Source organism: Saccopteryx leptura, chromosome 1 (genome assembly GCF_036850995.1).
Source record: "Saccopteryx leptura isolate mSacLep1 chromosome 1, mSacLep1_pri_phased_curated, whole genome shotgun sequence".
NCBI classification, from domain to species: domain Eukaryota; kingdom Metazoa; phylum Chordata; class Mammalia; order Chiroptera; family Emballonuridae; genus Saccopteryx; species Saccopteryx leptura.
In genome coordinates, this window is record NC_089503.1 from 64,492,912 (window position 1) to 64,512,546 (window position 19,635).

Genomic DNA, 19,635 nt, shown 5'->3' on the forward strand with positions numbered 1-19,635 from the left:
TAGGCTTACTGATCTCTAAACATGTGGGGATAGTGGGAATGTAAGGGTTACCAGGAAGTCTCCATCGTGGGTTTGCTCTCTAGCAATTGCTGGCTTTCAAAGGGTGACACATTCAGTATTCTAATCAACGAGGCATCCACCAGGCGCCTGCCCGGGCCTTTCTTAGGTCTCTAACTCATTAAGCAGCTCAAGCCTTGTGTTCTTAAGTAAGTGTGTACAGAGGCAGGCCTTTGGCATTTTAATCTCATTAGTAGATTGGAGCCTTGAGACGCAGTAGCCACAGCAGCCCTTTGCCCCTGTGGGGTGAAATTCTCCACACCAGGAGATAAGCCACCCATCCTCTGCCATCTCCCACCCATCCTCTCCCAGGCCCTGAGGGGAAAGGTCTGGGGTATCAGAGCTTGATGATTTCCAGGGCACTGGCTGCAGATAGCTGGATAAACCAGCTCAGGTAATCAGCCTGCCTATATCCCAGGACAGATATTGAATTATCTCCCCTAGCCTGCCTTGTTGAGTTGGCACCAGGCCATAGGCACTGCTCCCTGAATTCAACTGTCTGCGTCCCATCCCCCGTCAATCCTTTTGATGGAAGCCAGACAAGGCAGTGGGGCCTTGGGAAAGAGGCATCCATAGCAATCTTCCCAGCACAAAGCCCTCATTGTTGGAGGTAGAAGGCATGGGAGAGGCAGAAGGAATGCTTATCTTTTGTCAACTGCAGACAGCTGAAAGGAATCCAGTGAAAATGACTTTGTAAACTAAAACATGGGGGAATATGCAAACTATGTAACTATGACCATCTTCTTCCCTGGGGCAGAAAGAGCTGGGGCTTTCTTTGCAAATGTTCATAGATACACACACATTAACACAGATGCACAGTTATTATTCTGCTCAAATAATGAGGCAAATGTAAAGCAGACTCCTCCGTCCATCCAGGGGCTTGTTTATTCAAACACGGACTTGGTGCCTATCACGGGTCATGACCATGCTGAAGGAAACAGCGATAATCCAGATCAGAGGTTTCCAACTGGGGGACATACTGTTACCTGCAGAACCTGGAACCTGTATGTTGGCTCACCACGCATTGTCTGTAACTGAATCGATGTCTCACACACCATACATAGCAACTGTTCTGATGAATACACACTGAGATCAAACATTACTGAATCCACAGAAACTTTGTCATTATATGATACATTTTCTCAGCCAATGAAAGCTGAAAGGATAAACACTAATCATTGGGACATTTGGGGATGCTCTAGAAAAAAAGAAGTGTAGAATCATCATACATGGTTCCATGAATGGAGATGATAATGACCATAACCACTGTAAGTAACTAAATAACTAACTATGCATTGGGCATTATTCTAAGTGTTTTATTTGTTAACCTCCACAACAAATCTTTGAGATCACCTTCACTATTCTCCCATTTTGCAGATGATAAAACTGACCACAATTTGTTCAAGGTCACATAGCAGTAGGGGTGAAGCTGAGTTTACTCAGAAAGTAATGCTGCAAATTAAAACACTGCAGAGTCAGCATTGTAGTTACCTTTGTCATGGTGGGCAGGCTCATCTGGTTCAAACACTCTAATTTTAAAGATGAGGAGACTGAGCTGTATAGAGGCCATGTGAAGTGCCCGGAGTCATATGGTGAGTTCTTGAGGGAGTTGGGATAAGAACTCAGCTTTCCTGTTTCCATTCTAGTCTTGGCGAGGTTTAAATAAGCCAGACTTCACCCTAAAGTTAATGTCAAAATAATCTGGGCTTGGGGACAAAGGAAAGACAAGAATCACCCTGAAGCTCAATATAAAACCAACACTGTCTTCTTGTACAATCTAGAGCATACTTTTCTTTTCCTGGGTTGTTACTTTGTCTTGGATTCCTTGGGAGAAATTCTTGACACATGGGAAAGAAAACCCACGTTGTGTTAAAGGTATTGGGGACCCACAGCCCCTAGCCTGGATAGCATTATTTTAGGCATAAAGCACCACAGCTCTTTCTCTGGCTTCAAGGGACATTGTTTCTCTCTAATTAGCATCTCACAGCCAGCAAACCCTAGGCATGAAGCCCTATCCCTCTGAGCAAGTGGTGCCCAATTAAATCCCAACAATCTGTCTCCGGTTGCTGGGCCAGACTGAGAGGCTGGCTTGGGAAGCCACTGTTTGTTGGAGGCCAGGTTTTGGGGAGGCAGCAGGTGACAGTGGAAAGAGTGTGGAGTCTGACAATCTTGGATGAGGATTCTGGACACACTGGCTGTGTGACCATGGACAAGTTTCCTCACTTCTCTGGCCACCAGTTTCTGAATCTATAAATTAAGGATTATATCTTCTTTATGATTAAATATACGCAGAACACTTGGCACTGACAAATGAGAATACGAGATCAGATCAGACACACAATATGGTGTACAGAGATGTGTTGTAGAACTGGGCAGCTGAAACCTTTATAATTATGTTAACCAGTGTTACTCCAATAAATTCAACTTAAATTAACAAAAAAAGATAATAGATCAGTATTTTCCAAACCTTCTATTATAGAAGAACCACTTTTCTTTATCCCTCACAAAAATTTAAAGTAAAATCCTAATGTCTCAGGGAGATAAGTTAGCCTCTGGGTTGGTGAGGGGCCAGGGGCTCAGGGTCCTGGTATTTTGCTTCCTTTCCTCCCACAGTGACAATGAGGTTCCTCTAGAGAACACAACTTGACTAGGTAATCATCTAGTCCCCTTCCAACTGTAATTAAGAAAAAGAAAGAAAGGAGGGGAAAAACGGGAGAAAGGAAGGAAGGGAGAAAAGAAAAGAACACTCTTGTCTGTCCTCACCTGGGAGGAGGTGTTTACTTGTCAAGCACCATTACCAAGACGAACTTGGTTTCTACCCTCATGGGAATACAGAGCAGAGAAGTCAGACCAGAAAAGGTAATTTAAAGATTCAAAGTGATTCAAAAGGGGAGCTGGCTCTACAGGAACCCAAAGCCGCGGTTCTGATTTAGTGACCAGGGAAGTTGGGACTGGGAACATGGACCAGCTGAATGGTGGCAGTACAAGAGAGAAGGGATTGCATCTGGGGGGTCTCGGTGATGACATCACTAGGACTTGGTGACTGATTGGATATGGGGCCATGACAGAGAAGGTGCTCTTAAAGATGGCACCTGGTTTCTGGCCCATAATCCAGGTGTGAAGCTAAAAAAGTAGCAGGTGCAAAGAACAAGACTTCTCCGGCTCCATTATCAGCATCCCACAGGTTCCAACGTGCACCCTTGCCTGCTGCTCACCCAGCTGCCCGTCTTCCCCAGGGTGACCAAGGCAGGAGGGACTGACTGCCACCACACCCCATGGAAAGCATTAAGGTCAGGAGAACTCTGCATGTCCTACAAGATCATCTGCTGGCAGAAGCGATTCTGGAAGTACAGCAACTGTTTGTAGTACATTCATAATAGATGTGCTGACCTCCCTCAGAAACATTTACCCAGCCAGAGTGGGTGAGCTCCAATAACCGGGAATGGAACCTCAGCCTTACCTCCCACAGCCCTGATGCTTGTAAATGAGGAAGCATCACCACCCTGGCCCTTCCCAGTACTGATGGGGAAAACAAATGTGCAGGTACCCTCGCTCTGGAATATGAGAACTGCAGACTGCTGGGAACACTGGGAAAGGGAACTCGGACAAAGGCCCTGGGAGGTAACCACTTGAAGACAACGACAAATGCTGGTGCTTAGCACCTGCAGAGCCCTAAGGATCATGCCTATATTAACACTGAATCCTGGTGCTATTAAGCCGGGCACTGTTTTTAAGCCATTTTATAGATGATGGTGCTGAGACACAGAAATGTTAAGTTGTCCAAGGAACTAGTTAGGATGTGATGGAGCTGGGATTCATGCCCAGGCAGTATAGCTCCAATGTGTGTGACTGGAAACCACTCTGCCTTTCCCAAAAACAAAGTCAAGAGAGGGTCAAGTAGGAGAAAAGAGACCCTACATTGAACTGCCAAAGGCACACTTGCATGGTGTACCCTCTGTCTCCAGGCTCTGCTGAGAACGCTGGACTCTCCTCACCAGCAAATACAGCAGCTGTTCCTTCAATTATTTACTGAGCACTTGCTAGGGGCCAGACCCTGTGCTAGGCTCAGCCTGGCCTCATATAATGCACACAGGAGCCTCCCTTCACCACGAAGCTCTCCCTGTGCTGTCACAGGACAGCCCGTTTGTCCTCCCTCAGAACTCCCAACCAACCTCAGGCCGTTCTCTAGGACGGAAGTTTTCAAATTCTGAAAAACAGAGGGATTGAATAGGCATGCAAATAAATTTGCAACATGTCAGCCCCCCCCCCCCCCACTGCAGGACTTCTCAGAGCCTTCAGAGCACGGTGGCAGCGATGTCTACCAGGAATTACTCAGTGCACAGCACTCGGCTCACTCAAAAGGAGACCCTGCTCCTTAAAAAAAACTTGTTGTAGGCTGGTGTATCCTAGAACAAGGTTTGGGACATTTTACCCTAAAATAACAACTACTATGTCAATTTTTTTACAAATTTGATTTCAAATTCTTTATTTAAAAGAAAACCTTACCTTGTCACTTGATGTTTAGAAATTAGAAGCCAAAGAAGCAGTGAAAATCTATGTCAAATCTGTGTTCGGTTTTGACCTGTCAGGCCACTGGCAGGGACTTCGAGGCTGGGCTCTCTCGTCTCACTCACACACTCCAGATCAGAGTGGTTCTCCGAAAGTTTGTGTGTTTGTTTGTTTGTTTGGAAGGGCACCAGTGCATGCTGCAAACAAAATTCTGGCACCGCATCAACATGCAGAGCTGTGTCTGAATCTCAGCCTGTCTCCAAGGTTACGGCCACTTCCCGACTGTCTGAATCTTAGGGTCGGTTTCTCTTCACCCGGGACACTCCCTGTCAGGGCACGATGCAGCCCTTCACCTCCTGGCCCCTGTCCACCTCTTCTGGATCCACCCCTCCCCTCCCTACACATTCCTTTAACTTTAACTCTACAGCCACAGAAATGTTAAGTTGTCCAAGGAACTAGCTAGGATGTGATGGAGCTCCTGCAGTTTCCAGAATGCAACAAATTCTTTCAACAGTGGGTCCTCACTGCTGAGTTCCCAGCAATCTTGCCTCTGTGGTCTCCCTTTCTTTAATCCTTAGCTCAAATCTCTTGGCTTCTATGAACCTTCTCTGAGGCTGTCCCTGGCTCCCCACCCCCCAAAGTTGGGCTAGGTGCCCATCCTGGTGGCCTGGGTTGTTACATCCTAAACTGTACCTGCCTCCCTGTGTGGTGTGCATGCGTCCTGCGTGAAGACACCCCATGTATTTTGTGCCGTGGGCTACAGTGGAAAGAGCGGAAAGTCATTGATGTTATATAACCCGCCTATTTAAATTAGTTCCAGGTCCTGTGTGAGGTTCACACTCGACCTTTTAAAACCCACACAGCTGTCTCCTCCACTGTGATATTCTGCCCGGAGGGGACAGGGCTGCTGCCTGCTTCTGTCACACCCTCAGAGACCGGCAGCCCCTTCCTCCTGCGGGAAAGGTCTGCTGGGTGGACTCACATTTTTATAACAAAATAAAAGCACAAAGCTAGAACCGAAGTATGCATTGTCAGATTGTATTTTCCCAATGCACTTGCCTCACAGTTTTCTAACTTCTCAACCATAAAACAGCTTTGGCATGACAGTCATTTCGCACAGACGAAAACACGATTGAGTGAAATGGTGCTTCCGGAGGTCTGAGGGAAGCAGGTCAGGCAGAAGAGGCAGGAAGGAGGAGGGAGGGGATGGGGGGCTGGAGCCGGGCCCCTGCAGAGGTGTCTGGGCCTCCGGCAGGAACCGTCTGTGAGTGGAAAAACAATCGCTCCCCTTGGACCAAAAGCACGGGCTGCCTCCCAGAGACTTAAGGTGCCAGACTGAGCCTCACTCAACTGAATGCCCATTCCACCCGGGGGGAGGGGGTGGCAACCGGGAGACACAGAGCCAGCAGGAGACCTTGAGTCTTCTTCCCAGCTCTGCTCTGAACCCCCTTCGCTGGGTCTCAGATTCCTCAGCCTCAAGCAAGAGGGCTCGATCACATCAGTGGCTTTCAGTGATTTTGGACTGTGACTCACATAGAGCAGCACACACAGGCAGCTCAGGCTTCCCCTTGATACCAGCTGTATATTTCTGGTTTTTTTGAAATTCATTTTATAAACTTTTATGAAAGCATGACATTGGTAGATTGTACGTGTCAGAAATGAAGAGTTTGATATATTCTGACAAATTGAAAACCAGCCCTTAGATCAAAAAAGACAGCATGTTGCCAGTACCTTAAAGCCTCCTCCTGTTTGCCCCCATGTGCCAACTCCTCCCCAAGGGCAATCGCTGCTCTGACTGGAGAGCAACATAAATTAGTTTTGTCTGTTTTTGTGTTTTACATAAATAGATTCAAAAAGTTTCTTCATGCCTGGCTTTTTCTTTTGGCAATATGTTGGTGAGGATCACTGATATTGCAATATTCAATATTCCACTGTGTCGATATACCATATTTTTCTCTTCCACTGTCGATGACCGTGTGTCTTGGAAGACAAGTGTGTGCCTGGGTCATGGGTGTGTCTCTAGAAATGACTTGCTGGTAGGGATGTGCTGAGCTTTAGTTGATACTGCCAGACAGTTTTCCGAAGTCATGATACCAAATTACACTTCAACCCATGGTGTATGTTGCTTCCCATCTTTGCCAACACTAGGTATTGTCATCGTTTTCATTTTAGCCATTCTTATAGGTGTGTAGTGGCATTTCATTGTAGGTTTCATTTGCAATTCTTTGATAACTAATGTTTTCACGGGTTTATTGTATATTTAGAATCCTCATTTGTAAAGTAACTGAGCATTTTGCCCATTTTTCTATTAGGTTGTCTTTTTCTTACTGATTTGTAGAAGTTTCCTTTCTTTCTTTTATTTTCATACTACATATATTTTGGATATGAGATCTTTGTTGACTATAGATAATGTAAATATCTTCACCCACTCTATGGATTATTGGGTTACTCTGTTTCACTTAAATACATGATGATTGTGAACCACTAAATTAATTTCATGACCCACTGATGGATAACAAGACACAGTTTGAAAAACACTTCAGACATGATTATGCAGTCTTGCAGGGGTCTGGATACCCCCGAAAGGGTACCCTCTGGCCAGTGGCATCCACAGCAGCATGAGCCTGGAGCAGCACCCCTCTATGTGTAGTCAGCAACTGTCCAGAGAACAAAGGCCACTATATTCGCTATATTTAATTTCCAAATTAAAAAATAATCCTGTTCCACACCTTAAATAACAACATAGTTCCCTGTTCTCCTGAATGTACACTTTGCCAGCCGCAGCCCAGACGAGGGAGGGGACACAGAAGTATAGCTGAGTTGTGGGGACACCTCTGGAATTAGGCCTTTGAGCCGGGCTAGAGTGTGTGTTCCCTCATGAAGGCTGCACTCCCTCAGGGAGATGGTCCTGTGGAGTCAGAGATACCTCCGGAGGTTCCTTTTAGCTAACAGGCCAAGATGACCTTCCCTGAACTCCACCCAATCCATTCACCACAGGAGAAGTGCACACACACGTCTGGGTGCTATCTCAGTGGGAGGTATTTATTGTGCGGCACCCTCCGTACTCCTCAGACGAGCCCTGTCCACAGACTTCAAATTCCATGAAGAAAGGGGCTGTAGAAACTATAAAAAATGTGGCCAAGGTCAGTTACAGAGTGAGGGTCAGTGACCCCATGGCCTGTGTTTTCATTGTCATGTTATACTCTTTCCAGGTAACCAGTTACTCACTGTGTAAAGAGTGGTGACCACATCCAAAGGGCTGAAAGGTCCTCTCTCTCTCTCTCTCTCTCTCTCTCTCTCTTTCTCTCTCTCTCTCTCACTGTCTCTGTCAATCTTTGTGTTTCTCACCCCCCACACACACACACTTGCACACAGAAATACCCCCCAGGCACACAGGCATGTCCATGCGTGCACACACACATGCTGCTTTACTCATGTGGACTCTACCAGTTTATTACACACTCAGCTCATCCGAGCTTTATCCTATCTCCTGATTTCCAAAGGATTGAAACAACTCGTAATACACAAACAATATAAACATACATGTATGTGCAGGGCACTTCACAGTTTATAAGTCCCTTTCATCCTCCGCCTCTCATCTGACCCTCACAACCAACCTTCTGAGCATTTATAAATATTTGATGACTCTCAAGGTCCCCCAGGGCCAGCGGGGTTCTAAGGCCTTGCTTTCTGGAGACACCAATCCTCCTGCTCAAGACGGTAGCTGTGGCAACAGCCGGAGGTTGGCAGAATTTGTGTCGGTCCTCAGATTCACCCTAAAAGTTTCCCCTTTAATTGTATATTTCATAGCAGCCACGCCTTCCTTACCTGATTCTGAGCAGAGTATTAATTTCATGAACTTTCCAGAGTTGGGCTTGTGTTTGCATGAGAGTTTATGCGAGGGTAACACTTCTCGCCTGTCCCTAATAGTCATGCCCACATCTTCTCTTTTCTCCACTTATTAGAGTCTTCTCCATCCCTTCCCTTCTCCTCTTGCTAAAGGCAAGACACCCTTGTCATGATTAAGGACTGGCATTCACCGAACACCTCCAGCAAGGTAGCTACCACGTGTTTCGCACACATCACGGCCGCACCTCTACCACCAATCCTTCACCATGTGTCTTAATATCCTTATTTCACAAATGAGGAAAGAGACACTTAGAGAGGAGAAGTGACAGCCCTATGGCTACAGAGTCAGCACATGATAGGTCTGGGATGGGACTCAGGTCCCACTGATCCTCAAGGCCAGGCCCCCTCCAGTGCCTGGGACAGTGAGAAGCAGTGATATCACTACTCCGAGTCAGCACACTGTCCCTCTGGATGTGGGTGGCATCTTAGGGACCATCTTGTCCCATCCTCCTCGTTTTCTCTGAGCTCAGAGCTGAAGGGACTGTCTTGACAGCACAGCGAGAGCAGAGTGGGGACTGGAACCCAGGTCTGGTTGCCGGGGCTTCCCTTCCTTGGACTCTCCCAGATCTCAGGGGGTCCAGGACACCGGGAGAATTTTGTCTGTGCTCCAGGCTGAGACCTCTTTTTTTAAGAACACATTTACAATATTAGAAATAAGATGAATTCGGCAGGAGCTGCTCTTGAAACCAAATTATGAGAAGTAACTGGAGCAACAAAGGATAAGGAAAGGTCTCAGAAAGAGACATGGTCTTTGTCTTCAACCATTTTCGGGACTGTCTAGTAAGAAGAAAGAGGCTTGGCAAGATGTGAGGAGGAGCGGATTTCAAATTCAGCACAGGGGAGAACTCTACCAAAATCCTAAATGTGGGGAAATACCACGTTTCTAATCAGTCCCTGGATGTTGTCAAGCACAGGCCAAATATCTACAATCTACATTTATCCCTCTGCACATCCACCTATCCATCCATCAAATGGTCCATGCCTCTAAGTTCCTGAAAGATCAAAGATTCCACAAGCTTTGAAATATACTGAAATCTTCTAGGAAAGACAAGCAGTAATTTTGTACTCCCCACTCATTGTTCTTAGGGGGAAAAATATTATAAAATAAGTAGAGATAAAGTCTCCCTACTAATGCATATTGAAGAAAAAGACAGAGAAAAAAGCACCCATAACATTAACTTAAATCATGAATACTTTCTGAGTGTAAAAAAAAAAAATCAACTCACTTTTATTTAAATCTTCTTAAAAGGGTCTAAGAATAGTCCTTCAAATAATCCTTGAAGTATGCAATTTTAATTTGGACACATGGTAATTTCAGTCTACCTGTTGAAAGAGACAAGAGAGAAATCAGTCATTTTTGATGAGATGCTGTTCTGACAAGCAGCAGATAAGAAGACTCTGGCAGCTGGAGGGGTGGGGGGAAGGGTGGGTAGCAGCAGCAGCTTTGGCCCCAGGCCGAAGACTGGATTTGGAACTTCAGAGAAAAGGCACCTAAAGTAGCGATCACAGCACCTGGCACATAGCAAATGCTCAATACATATTTAATGAATGAATAAGAAAGGGTGGATGAATAAATGAATGAGATTACTCCTCAACCTTTGATCCAGGGAGTTACCCTATAGGCTCATTTCTTTGACTCTTACAGAGAAACAGAATTGCTAGGCACTGGGCATGTTACGGAAAATGGCACAGAGAAATGTTCATGATGTAGTGGAGAGAGTGAGGGTTTGGAGCCAGCCATATCTATGTTCAAATCCTAGATCTACCACTGATAACTGCACGACCCTGGGGTAGCTTATTTATTAATGTTTACTGTTGTTCTTCAGCTGGATACTCTGCCCATTCATTAATTAACAGCCCCTGTTCTTTTCTAATACATGCATTTAGGGTCATAAATTTCCCCTAAGTACTATCTTGGCTATGTTCCACAACTTTAATACTTACTATTGTTGTTATTAGATTTTAAGTGTTTTATAATTTCTATCACCATTTCTTTTTTGAACCATGAATTAAAGTGTTTTTGCAAAATATAGATAGAAATATACATATATACACTGCTCACAAAAATTAGGGGATATTTCAAAACAAATATGTAGCGATAAGATATCCCTTAATTTTTGTGAGCAGTGTATTTTAAAAACTCATCTTTCTCTTAGTGAGTTCTACCTCAACTGGACAGCGATGTGAGAACATCATCTGTTCGATACTGATCCCTTCAAATTTATTAAGACATATTTTATAGTCTAGGATGCAGGCAATTGTTGTGAAGGTTCCATTTGTGTTCCGAAAGAACGTGTATTCTCCAATTGTTGGGTGTAACCTTGGATTTGTTGGGGTTTTTTTCTGTAAACGCCCCTTCCTGAACATCCTTCCTTATCTGTTAAAGATTACATGAGCAATACATACTAGCTTCCTCCTGCCATTTAGAATGACAGTGACATAGTGGCTGTGCAGACAAAAACAGAGGGAGGTGCACGAGAAAGAAAGCCAGATGTGCTATTTCTTACTTATAACAATATTAATAATAATAATACTCTACATTTATAAAGCATTTGAGTTTCCAAACTATGATCATGTGTGCCATTTGGTTTCTAACTCTCAGCAAACCATGAGGTGTCACCCAGCCAGGTGGAGGTGAGGACCCACATTGAGAAGCGATGCGCACCAGCTGGTGTGGTTACTCACTGGGCGCTCTGAGCCAGAACCCCACAGCCCTCCTTGACTACTTCTTCATCCCCTTCACGTCCACTCAGCTCCGTCTACTTACTGTCTTACAAATCCATCCTTGTTATCATCCTCAATCACCTTCCACCATTTCTTACCTGCTTTATTCCAACATATTATTAAATTTCTACTCTTTTAAAAATACAATTATAGGAGTAAATCCAGAGCAGATCTGCTTGGCAGGGCAATTCTCAAATTTGAGCTAAGGCTAAGGGCTGGGTCATGGGTTGAAGAGTATCAGAATCTTGAAGAAAGAGAGATTTTCCTGCCTATCGACTGGAGGCACGTGTTTAGGAAGGCAGAGAAACTCTATGCTGCTTTAGTTCAAGTAGTCCCCCTCTCACAACACTCCTCCTGTGCCCTTGATCTCAAGGCACCCTAAGTCCTTTTCTCCTTCTCAGAAAGAATTACCCTTGCTTCCTCCAATCCCAAGCCCCCAACCCCCAAATCACTGCAGGGTGGCTTCCAGAATGTACTTTTCAAGATCATAATGATGTTGTCACTGCAAATTCCAGAGACTTCTCAATCCTCTGTGGCTTCTTTGGGTCATCTGCCAGCAGGGTGCCTGCCTCCTCTGGAAGCTTTCCTGCCTCAGCAGCTATAACAGCACCTCGCCTGATTCACCCTGTTTTCCTCCAAGGGCTTTCTGGCTCTTTTGCTAGTTCCTTTTTCTCTGCCTCCTCCTTAAATGTGAAAGAGTAAAGAACCCCCTCTCCTCTCCCTCTTTAAATTCTGTGATTTTCAAATGGCATTTTCATAAGTTAATTAGAATTGCTTCAATGAAATAGGAATCATAAACTACACTGCTCACAAAAATTAGGGGATCAGGGAACGTGAAGATACTCCAGTACTTTCAGCCTTTTGTATAGTGCATTTTCACCAATAAAATAAAAGTTGGTTTTGTATCTCATTTGCATTATCAAACAAATTTCTTGGACTTGTCGTTTGCTTTTCTGATGTTCTTGTTTAATAAAAAAAAAATCAGATGCTTCTTTTTTTATTGCTTCATATTCATTTTGAAATATCCCCTAATTTTTTGAGCAGTATACCATTTATTAAGTGTATATTAATCCCTGTGCTAAATACTCCTTTATTTCACTTAGTCTTCACTATAGCCACTGAGGTAGGTATTATTAATATTCTTATTTTTGCAGATAGAAAGGAAAAGCTAAGAAAAAGAATGTAATTTGCCCAAGATCACTCAGCTACCATGAGGCAGAGCTGGGACTCAACCCACTATCTATTTAATTTGATCAAAACCTGTGCTCTTAGCCACCCATTGACTTATTTTACCCTCCTAAACCCTGACCTCTGTGACTCTCCATCTCCCACAAGTTCATGGGTTTCATGCTTCCACTTTGCTTTCCTCTGAATGAAAGGTCTTTATCCGCACAGTGTGCTGAGAAAATTCTATTCATTGTTCAAGGTCCAGCTCCAATGTCCCTCTTCCCCTAAGTGACCCGCCATCCCAGCCCACTGAACTGTTTTCATCTCCTTTGTAAAGCCAGCAGCCAGGGCCAGGGCCACCATCAGAGCAGCCCGGCCCATGCAGGTTCGCATTGGATTCGGACAGTCGGTAAAGAAACCATGGAGCCAAAAACTGGTGGGCCATAACCTTTAATCCTACCTTGCACCCGGCGGGCAAGTAAAAATACACACTGAGCTCCAAAACCCAGTCACACTCAGTGCTCACAAAGCCACTGACTTATCCGAGTTTCCTAGAATCAAAGGTTTCTAGCTCACCAGCCTTCTTCTCCTCAGTTCCCCATCTCCTTCCTTATCCCAGATACAAACTCTACACAAACTGGCATCTCACTCAGCACTCCGCCATCTTGGCTGCTTCTCCTGGCCTCCTCCACGTGGCCTCCTTTAGCTGCTGGCTCTACTCTCTCCGCTCTCTCATGCTAACCTCAGGAAACAAGAGCCCAAACTCTCGTTCCGTCCCCATTTTATAGTGTAGAAATCCAAACCCTTAATCCAATATACATAACAGGGAAGTCTCTAATACAAAGTCACTTCTCTGAGGCATGATTGGATTGTACCACCCCACATCAAGACGGGTGGGAGAGGCTTAATCCCAAAACCAAGCCCCAGGCTACAATGATCCTGTCTGCCTCCAACACACATTAATATCACCTGGGCGATGGCATCTTTAACAAAGTGAGCATAATACATTTTATCCGCCCAACATCCTTGCAGCTCTACAAAGATACCAAATCATCCATTCATCCTTCTGACCACACATCCATCTGTCCACCTAAGAAAAACACAGTAGAATGTTAATCCAGAAGTCTATGTATAAGCATTATCCAAACAAAGGAATTGTTTCAAAGACTTTTTTAATGCTCTCCTTTTGAAAAAATACCTCATACTTTTGTCAAAATAAAGACAATTTGCTATTGGTCAGGATGTACAGGAAGGAAGGTGCTCTGCTAGGCACTGTGGATGCTGACTGGCCAGGGACAGCCATCACTGTGATCTGGTGAGGGAGGTTTCCAAGGTTACCAAACCAGGTCTGTCTGATTTTCCCTAACCAATCCCCACATTTCTAAATCTTATTTATACATCAAGCCAGCTCAAATACCTCTTTATCCCTGATGCTTTTCCTAATTCTCTCCCCCATCCCAACCAGGCCTGAATGAACTGGGACCCCCACTATAATGTATCTGTCATATATCTCTGATGACTTTCAGAATTTTCATCATCTATGCATCATACCACATTTCAAAAAGCACTTCAACATATCCATTTCATGCTCTCCCTCCCTCTCTGGCCTCCTTCATGCTGGGAGTTGCACCCACTTCACTTTCATGGGATTTTCAGAACCATACCCAGTGTCTGGCACACAAATACCCATGACTGATTGACCTACTGAAGCTGGATGGCGCTGGCCTTGAAGGGAGGTGGCTACCAGAAGTCACTCAAACACAAATACCCAGCAGTATGTGATGCACACAGCAGGTGCTAAATGGAAAATATAAAATTCTTCTACCTCTCCCTCCCTGCAAAAAAGAAAACAGAATCAGGAAAAGGGAACCATGAGTCCACTGAGGCTGAGGTTGCCGAAGGCCTGTGTTCCACAGTTTACACGGTGGCGAGGTAGCTTTTGACATTCTGCAGGATGAACCTGGCAGCAGGAAAAGACCATGTTTGGACACATTCTGGTTTCCATAGTCAGGAAATGAGAGTTAGCGCTTCGATGATAGCCAGGGCTTCAAACCAGCCCCTCCCACCACCTGCTTTCACAGTGGAGGACCGCAGAGGGTAAATGGCTCCATCCCAGTCATAGGGCAAGGAGTGAGCAGATGCAGTTTCCTTGTCCCCTTCTAGACTTGCAAATGAAGCCTCTAGGAAACAGAGCGCTCTCTGAATGGCTAAAAATAAACTCCCAGAAACTTCATGTAGATATATCATGGCTGCAATTTACAGCGTCTAGGACTTTTAGCCTGGTATAATTAGCATATGGATTATAATAATTTATTTTTGGTTTAAATGCTCAAATGAACACAACTTTCCAGTAGAATAGGAAACCAAGGGGCTGAGAGCCAGCCACATTCCTCTGGCCCCTTCCAGTGCCACGATTTTCATGCTGGCTGGCGTCCAACTGCTGATGTCTGGTGTGTGTGCCACAGAGCTTCCTGGGAAGTGTGGCTTCTGGGAATCATGGCTCTGAAAAGGCCCATCTCATCCTTCCAGTGACCAGGAATACATCTGAACTCACCCTTCTGAGGAGCAGGAAATCCCAAAGGCAGACAAAAGTCTGTTGTGATGCCTGTGAGCAGCCCCTACCAACGGCTGGAACCAAGAGAGGCTGTCATGCAACTAGAAGAAGACTGGACTGGGGTCAGAGAGAATCTCTTTGTGGGTTTTGTTTTATGTTGTGCCATGAAAACAACCACCTCAACTCCCTTTTACAAAGTTTTGATAGCCTGACTGGTGGTGGTACAGTGGATCAAGTGTCAACCTGGAACGCTAAGATTGCCAGTTTGAAAGCCCGAGGTTACTAGCTCTGAGCGCCGGCTCATCAGGGTGGGGTTGCCAGCTTGAATGAAGAAATTGTCTACAGGGACCCCAAAAGCTTCCAGCTTGAGCCCAAAGGTCACTTGCATGAAATGCCCAAGGTCGCTGGCTTGAGCAAGGAGACCCTGGCACGGCCTTGGTGAAGGCACCTATGAGAAGCAATTGATGCACAACTAAAGTGAAAGCAATTTCGAGTTGATGCTTTTTACCTCTCTCTCCCTTCTGTCTTTCTCTCTCTTGTTCTCTCTCTCAAAAAAGAAAAAAAAAATAGAAGTGTTGGTAAATAAGTAGCTACCTCACAAGATTAAATGAGGAATTACAAGAGAAAAGGTTTGTAAATGAATGTTAGTGATTCTTCTTTTTTTTTAAGATTTTATTTTTTATTTCAGAGAGAAGAGAGGGAGTGAGAGAATGGCAGAGGAGGGAGGGAGGAGGAGTGGGGAGCATCAGCTTGTAGTTGTTCCTCGTATGTGTCTTGTCCAGGCAAACCTGGGGTTTCAAAGGTTTGTCCTCAGCATCCCAGGCTGACGGTTTATCCACTGCACCATCACAGATCAGGCTAAATAGTAGTGATTCTTTTTTTTTTTTTTTTTTTTTTTTTCATTTTTCATTTTTCTGAAGCTGGAAACAGGGAGAGACAGTCAGACAGACTCCCGCATGTGCCTGACCGGGATCCACCCGGCACGCCCACCATGGGGCGACGCTCTGCCCACCAGGGGGTGATGCTCTGCCCATCCTGGGTGCCACCATGTTGCGACCAGAGCCACTCTAGCTCCTGAGGCATAGGCCACAGAGCCATCCCCAGCGCCCGGGCCATCTTTGCTCCAATGGAGCCTTGGCTGCGGGAGGGGAAGAGAGAGACAGAGAGGAAAGCGCGGCGGAGGGGTGGAGAAGCAAATGGGCGCTTCTCCTGTGTGCCCTGGCCGGGAATCGAACCCGGGTCCTCTGCACGCTAGGCCGATGCTCTAAGTAGTGATTCTTATTGAGTGAATAAGTTTCCAAAGTAGCTCTTTCTGATGAAGAAACCTTCTGACCAAAGCACTATGTGGAATATTGCATTAGGGAACGAGGAGTGGGGCAGGGAGGACCTGAGAAGTTGTCCCCCACCCCCGAGTTTCTATCCACAGAGCTCAGGCGGAGGCAAACCCACTCACTTCTTACAAGATCTCTCTGCAGAGCATTCATTCTGGAGCTACAGAGCAGGGATCCTGACACGGACAAGGAGCTCGCCTCCTCTCTCACACACAGCGCCAAAACCAGCCAAACGTCCACCAGAATACCCTCTGATGTAGAAGGTAGAGATGGTGGCCAGCTACGTGCAAAACCAAAGCAACGCTTCCTCCAGTTGAAGGAAGGGGAATGGGCATTTACTGAGCATCACCATGAGTCAGGCACAATGCTGGACACTTTCTCATCAGAGCTCCTCTCCAAAGCCCGAGAGGTTAGCCTGCCACATTGCCACATCTGCTGTCACGCACAGTGTGTGCAGGCCTGTGAAGCCTCCGCGCTCCCCCCGCTCCAAAGCCCGAGAGGTGAGCCTGCCACATTGCCACACCTGCTGTCACGCACAGTGTGTGCAGGCCTGTGAAGCCTCCGCGCTCCCCCCCTCCCCCCCACCCCTCCGACCAGCGCCTGAGCAGGAAGACCTGGGCTCTGATCATTCTGGAGGAGCTCAGTGTCCTGATCTGTCAGGTTGGGACAAGAACCCCAAACTTGCCAGCTTCACCAGCCTGCTTTCAGACAAAAAGGGTAGATGTGAAGAACCCTAGGGACAGGGCCAACAACAGAGACTATGTCACTCTGGTTCAAATGCCTCAAGCACTTCCTCTTGCCCTTCACTAAACATCAAGTTTCTACTGTTCTCAACCTGCTCAGACCCATTATCTTCCTGTCGGTTCCCTGTTCCTGAGCTCCATGCACACCAGTGATCTCTCAGGCCATTACGCTCAAGGAGCAATGCTGTCTCCTCTTCCAGGAGCACCTGCTCCCGGTTCAGGTTACGGCACAGACGCAGAGTCACTTCCCGGAAGTGCTTCCTCGTTCCTCAGTCCAGGATGCTCCCTCTACTGCACATTCTCCAGGGCACTTGTAATCACCAGCCGAGTGAAGGGCTATTTCATTACTCCCCATTCCCCCAGACAGAATGGGGCAGGGCCCACTTTTGTCTTATTTACCAGTTCACCAGGACGTCCTCAGGGGATGTTGTGGGGTGGGGGCCTTGGCACACAATGGCCACTTAATTTATCTGTGTCTGACTCACTCACCGATGTATCCCTAGCATCTAGACACTGGCACAGAGTAAGTGCTCAGTAAATACTTGTGGGATGAAATCCCAGTAAAAGATCTGCTGGGGGGCGGGGGGAGGATGTACAGCAGAGGGTTACAATCTGCACGCTAGAGCCAGACTACCCAGTCTGAGCCTGGTCGCTGTACTCCCCAGCTGTGTTACTCTGGGCAAGTGACTTTCCTTCTATGTGCCTCAGTTTCTTCACTGATTCAAAAAGAGATAATAATTGTGTCTACTAGAGTTGTGAGGATTAAATAATAGATTTAAAGTTCTTTGCACAGGCCAGGCATCTGGTTGGTACTATGGACTCTTCTTATGAGGTTCACTCTTCACCATCTTCCCCAACCCCATTCACCTCCCTCCTCTCCTCTGAAGCTGGTCTATCTGGGTCCTCTGCTGCTGGGGTTTGGCTCTCACAGACTCTCCGCTGTGTCACATGTGTCCTTTGCCACTTTGGCTGAACTATTGTCATTCAAGGGAGTGACTTGTCTCTCCTGCAAGACTACAGCAGCCCAGGGGAAGGCCTGGAGAGGCAAATCAGATAAAGATGCGGAATGGGAGAGAACTGGGTGATCCGGGTAAATGGAGCTGGCGTGCAGCCCACTTAGAGCCCACTTGGAGCTTCTGCCCTAACACCTGCTTCTGGGGGCAAAGTGTCAGGCCTTGACTACCCGCTTCATGGGCTACAACATGCCTTTTGGGAGACCGTGTAAAATAAATGGTTAGCCATTAAGATGTGAAATGCAGCTAGCACAGTCCATAGAACAGCAGACAGGTTAATATGGGTACTTAAGAACACTATTTTCTCCTATTAACCCCAGGCAACAGCAAGCTATCCAGATAGACTCTGCAGTGCTCTGGAAACGGGCTGGGTTTTTTTGTTTGTTCGTTTTTCTTTTTTTCTTTGATAATATTTGATGTTTAAATAATAGTTGATGTTTGTTTCCAAGTAGAGTTCACTAACTTCCCTCCTTCCTTAACTCCCTTCCTCCTCTTCTTCCTCCTTCTTACACTAAGAGTACCTTGTCCTTAATTTTCTTCTTGAAATATGGGGAGTAAGCATGCAGGTATGCATCTGGGAGGCATATCTGAGCTGCTGAACTTGCCTCTTGATGGGCTTCCTGACTCCCATGGCTCCTCTCCGTCCTCCTGTGGCCCACACGCTCTCCACTAGCCCATCCTACCTACAGGTAGCCTGGTAGGGGACTAATATAGCTTCAAAAATACTTAAATTTTTAAATGGTTTTAAGTTATTCCCTACAAGAGGAGAGCTTTAGTTACATGAAAAGTATAGGCAACTACGCCGGCAGAAAGAAGGGCTATCTCAAGGTTCTCCCCTGGCCAAGAAACAGGCCAGGTGGTGTTCAATGCACAGGCTCCAGGGGTGAAGCCCGGGCTTGAGCTCTGGCTCCACTCCACTGGCTGCTCAGGAAGTGACTTTAGAGTCTGCCCTGCAGGTTTGAAATATCGGAACCATGGACTAGCATGGCTGACCCTGATCTCGAGCCTTCAGTCCAGTCCGGCCCTACAGTTCCAGTCTTGCTGCCAATCCTCTCTGCCCAGAAGAGTAATTCAGCTGCTGGCTTGCTCATCCATTGATTCAATCACTGATTCCACTTACAGTTATTCACTCATGCATTCACATGTATTTCCTCAAATTTCCACTTATTTATTTATTCAAAATCACACTCTCATTCATTCATTCACTGATTAACTGCTTCATTTATTTACTCACTTATTGTTTATTTATTTCACTTACTCATCAGTAACTCACTCCTTCGTTCACTCACTTGTGCATTCACGCACTCTCTTCATACACTGGCTCCCTCAGCCCCTCCCCTCCACCTGCACGTGTTCCTCCCTATCCCCCAGCACAGCCCCCTGCCAGGAAGAGGAGCCAGCATCATGGCTGGGTCCATTAGTCCTCACTCCCAGAACATTCTCTTCCACTTGAACTTGCAGCCTGCTGAACTGTGCAGGCATGTGTCCTGGTGTGCGGAGGGTATGCTCTCCACTCAGGAACAGATGTTCTTGTAATTACTGTTTTGACTTTCACCCTCTAATGCCAGAAAATTCTTTCTACAAACTCCTCCTGCACACAGAGAGGCAGCCGCTCAGCCTGAGCAGGG

The 19,635-nt window shown here is 46.1% G+C and overlaps 1 protein-coding gene across 2 annotated transcripts in view; it reads right to left on the bottom strand.

The window, feature by feature from the left end:
• Positions 1-19,635, bottom strand: part of TENM4 (teneurin transmembrane protein 4) — an 801,941-nt gene that overhangs the window by 479,684 nt on the left and 302,622 nt on the right. The window contains exon 4 of one of the 2 annotated variants that reach the window (XM_066369563.1): positions 9,702-9,798. The exons of the other annotated variant lie outside the window; for it this stretch is intronic. The gene's annotated coding sequence lies outside the window, so the exon portion shown is untranslated. The remainder of the gene's footprint in view (positions 1-9,701; positions 9,799-19,635) is intronic. 2 annotated transcript variants of the gene reach the window in all.